The sequence below is a fragment of the Salvelinus sp. IW2-2015 genome, linkage group LG17 (assembly GCF_002910315.2).
Source record: "Salvelinus sp. IW2-2015 linkage group LG17, ASM291031v2, whole genome shotgun sequence".
In the NCBI taxonomy this organism is placed as follows: Eukaryota; Metazoa; Chordata; class Actinopteri; order Salmoniformes; family Salmonidae; genus Salvelinus; species Salvelinus sp. IW2-2015.
In genome coordinates, this window is record NC_036857.1 from 40022501 (window position 1) to 40027538 (window position 5038).

The window sequence follows — 5038 nt, forward strand, 5'->3', positions numbered from 1 at the left end:
ATTCAATTATTGCACCCACACTGCTCGCGCGCGCCAACGACCGTCTGCGTTGCCAAGGGCTAAAATAGAAGTCAGTTCTATTTCTGACGCAGATCGCGCTGCAAGTCCTGCCTCTCCCATCTCCTCATTGGTTTATAAAAGCAGGTACCCACATGCCATCTCCTCATTGGTTATACCCACGTGGGTGACAAAGACGAACGAGTTCAGTGGCGGTAATGCACCTAATTTATGAAAGTTTCCAATCGCAATATAAAGTCAAGAGAAGAAAAAGCCTAGAACAAGGAGAGATGACTAGAAARGATTCAGCTGACAGTTTTGTGTGTGGATTAATTGTCAGAGTAGAGGTCCTTGTGCATTTCAGGTAAAATAACAACTCAATGTTTATATCCCGGGACAAATTAGCTATCAACAGCAAGCTAGCTAAATAGGACAAATTAGCTAGCAAGTGCAAGCTAGCTAGCTAAATTGCCATAAATGTTTAATGCTTTTCGACCTGTCCCCAAATTAATGTAATTTGTTCAGAGTTTGTTTTGATATTTTGGTGTGGGGGGACAAAATACATTTATGCACGATAGCGCATGCGCGCAGCCGGTTTGGGTTCCGTGTTAGGAAATCTTGTACATTTTGTTCTATGAAATTAATATTCATCAGCTAACGTCACTTTGTGAATTTTGAAGCATTTATATAATAAAAAACAGATGAAGGCTTCATAATTCATAAAGTCATGTTAACTGACTGCTATTATCTCATAACTCAGACCTTATTTTTARTCCAAAACCCTATTCATTTTTCCCATCAGGATGGCTGAACGAACCAGAGGTAACTAATTTCTGGGTTTTAGGACTACAAGCTGGCGATGTCTATTAAGCTAAATTATAGAGAAAAAAAGATAATGGAACATCAGAAGAGGCTTTACAATAAATATAATTACTTGCATCTAAAGGGGAAAAACTGAAGACAGGCCGAAATAGGCCAAAAGGCATGAAATGAAAACATTGGTAACTCCTTACATTAAAGAACACTAATGGGGGTAGTTAAAGGTTTACATTAGTAGTTAATTATTACTTTACAGATGCACTGAACATAAATATAAACGCAACAATTTCAAAGATTTTGCTGAGCTACAGTTCATATGAAGAAATCAGTCAATAGAAATTAATTAATTAGGCCCTAATCTATGGATTTCACATGACTGGGAATACAGATATGCATCTGTTGGTTACATATACCTTAAAAAAAAGGTAGGGGCGTGGATCAGAAAACCAGCCAGTATCTGATGTGACAACCATTTGCCTCATGCAGCGCGACACATCTCCTTCGCGTAGAGTTGATCAGCCTGTTGATTGTGGCCTGTGGAATGTTGTCCCATTCCTCTTCAATGGCTGTGCGAAGTTTGTGGATATTGGCGGGAACTGGAACCGGGACACGCTGTAGWACACGTCGATGCAGATCATCCCAAACGTGCTCAATGGGTGACATATCTAGTGAGTTTGCAGGCCATGTAAGAACTGGGACATTTTCAGCTACCAGGAATTGTGTGCAGATCCTTGCGGCATGGGGCCGTGCATTATCATGCTGAAACATGAGGTYATGGCGGCGGATGAATGGCACAGTAAATGGACCTCAGGAGCTTGTTACGGTATCTCTGTGCATTCAAATTGCCATTGATAAAATGCAACTATGTTCATTGTCTGTAGCTTATGCCTGCACGTAACATAACACCACCGCCACAATAGGGCATTAGGTTCACAACGTTGACATCAGCAAACCGCTCGGCCACAACTCCATACACAAGTCTGCAGTTGAGAGGCCGGTTAGACGTACAGCCAAATTCTCTAAAACGACATTGGAGGCAGCTTGTGGTAGAGAAATTAACATTCAATTATCTGGCAAGAGCTCCGGTGGACATTCCTGCAGTCCCTCAAAACTTGAGACCTCTGTGGTATTGTGTTGTGTGACAAAACTACACATTTTAGAGTGGCCTTTTGTCCCCAACACAAGGTGCACCTGTGTAAAAATCATGCTATTTTATCAGCTTATTGATATGCCACACCTGTCAGGTGAATTGACTATCTTGGCAAAGTAGAAATGCTCTCCCAAATGCGCTKCAAATTTGTGCACCAAATTTGAGAGAAATAAGCTTTTTTTTGTGTGTATGGAAAACAGACCAACACTTTACATGTTGCATTTATATTTTTTAACCCATTAAGTTCTAATTCATATTAAATTATTCTTAACGGTCTTAACTAAGAACCCCTTTAAAGGGTATCTTAATGTAGTGTTACCAAAACACAAGACATGGAACAATGTTGGCAAACTTAAGTTTGGGTACACAGCTGACTGTGTTGAGGAACAAAATGATAACTAAATGAATGACCTCGAGTGATGTTGAGCAGCCACCCCAGTCAGACTTCTCTCTACTACCGCATGGCAAGCGGTACCGGAGTGCCAAGTCTAGGACAAAAAGGCTTCTCAACACTTTTTACCCCCAAGCCATAAGACTCCTGAACAGGTAATCAAATGGCTACCCGGACTATTTGCATTGTGTACCTCCCAACCCCTCTTTTACGCTGCTGCTACTGTTTATCATATATGCATAGTCACTTTAACTATACATTCATGTACATACTACCTCAATTGGCCCGACCAACCAGTGCTTCCGCACATTAGCTACCCGGGCTATCTGCATTGTGTCCCGCCACCCCCTTCTTTACGCTACTGCTACTCTCTGTTCATCATATACAGTGGGGAGAACAAGTATTTGATACACTGCCGATTTTGCAGGTTTTCCTACTTACAAAGCATGTAGAGGTCTGTCATTTTTATCATAGGTACACTTCAACTGTGAGAGACGGAATCTAAAACAAAAATCCAGAAAATCACATTGTATGATTTTTAAGTAATTAATTTGCATTTTATTGCATGACATAAGTATTGATCACCTACCAACCAGTAAGAATTCCGGCTCTCACAGACCTGTTAGTTTTTCTTTAAGAAGCCCTCCTGTTCTCCACTCATTACCTGTATTAACTGCACCTGTTTGAACTCGTTACCTGTATAAAAGACACCTGTCCCACCACTCAATCAAACAGACTCCACACTCTCCACAATGGCCAAGACCAGAGAGCTGTAAGGACATCAGGGATAAATTGTAGACCTGTACAAGGCTGGGATGGGCTACAGGACAATAGCCAAGCAGCTTGGTGAGAAGGCAACAACTGTTGGCACAATTATTAGAAAATGGAAGAAGTTCAAGATGACGGTCAATCACCCTCGGTCTGGGGCTCCATGCAAGATCTCACCTCGTGGGCATCAATGATCATGAGGAATGTGAGGGATCAGCCCAGAACTACACGGCAGGACCTGGTCAATGACCTGAAGAGAGCTGGGACCACAGTCTCCAAAGAAAACCATTAGTAACACACTACGCCGTCATGGATTAAATCCTGCAGCGCACGCAAGGTCCCCCTGCTCAAGCCAGCGCATGTCCAGGCCCGTCTGAAGTTTGCCAATGACCATCTGGATGATCCAGAGGAGGAATGGGAGAAGGTCATGTGGTCTGATGAGACAAAAATAGAGCTTTTTGCTCTAAACTCCACTCGCCGTGTTTGAGGAATAGAAGGATGAGTACAACCCCAAGAACACCATCCCAACCGTGAAGCATGGAGGTGGAAACATCATTCTTTGGGGATGCTTTTCTGCAAAGGGGACAGGACGACTGCACCGTATTGAAGGAGGGATGGATGGGCCATGTATCGCGAGATCTTGACCAACAACCTCTTCCCTCAGTAAGAGCATTGAAGATGGGTCGTGGCTGGGTCTTCCAGCAAGACAACGACCCGAAACACACAGCCAGGGAACTAAGGAGTGGCTCCGTAAGAAGCATCTCAAGGTCCTGGAGTGGCCTAGCCAGTCTCCAGACCTGAACCCAATAGAAAATCTTTGGAGGGAGCCGAAAGTCCGTATTGCCCAGCGACAGCCCCGAAACCTGAAGGATCTGGAGAAGGTCTGTATGGAGGAGTGGGCCAAAATCCTGCTGCAGTGTGTGCAAACCTGGTCAAGAACTACAGGAAACGTATGATCTCTGTAATTGCAAACTAAGGTTTCTGTACCAAATATTCAGTTCTGCTTTTCTGATGTATCAAATACTTATGTCATGCAATAAAATGCAAATTAATTAATTAAAAGATCATACAATGTGATTTTCTGGATTTTTGTTTTAGATTCCTTCTCTCACAGTTGAAGTGTACCTATGATAAAAATTACAGACCTCTACATGCTTTGTAAGTAGGAAAACCTGCAAAATTGTCAGTGTATCAAATACTTGTTCTCCCCACTGTATGCATAGTCACTAACCATACCTACATGCACATACTACCTCAAATCAGCCTGACTAACCGGTGTCTGTATATAGCCTCACTACTGTTATTTTCAACTTCTTTTTACTGTCGTTTTATTTCTTGACATTTAAACTTTGATTTGTTGACCGTGCAATGCACACGCAACAAAACTTAAGTAAAAAAGGCCTATAAATATAAAAACAAGAGATTTCACACCAGTGACCACCGTAAATGTTTTCCTGCCTATTCATATTTAAATAACTTGAACATATGTAATATTCCCAATAATATTTTCCTTCACATTTAGATTTTTTTTATTTCCACATACCCCCAGTTGGGAAACACTGGTGTAGAGAACGATTATGCCAGGTCACTTACCAGTCACAGAATACGGCTGTTAGCGTCTGCTTTGAATAGATAGAGCATTTACATTTTTTATTAAAGAATATATTAGCAAGATTTGTAATACTACAATGCCATGCATCAGGGTTCAAATCACGCTAACGTTGATATTCCTGTTCTTTGGAGAGTGCACTTCTCCCCGTAGACCCCCTGTAAATCAGATCTTGCAAAAGATAATTGTGAGTTAATCCAATCACCAAAATGTGAGTTCTTGCCAGTCTTGTGGTTCAAACCATTACAAAATGACAATTGTTGTCAAAGACTTCACTCTTCACTACACCAATAAAGTCTAGTCG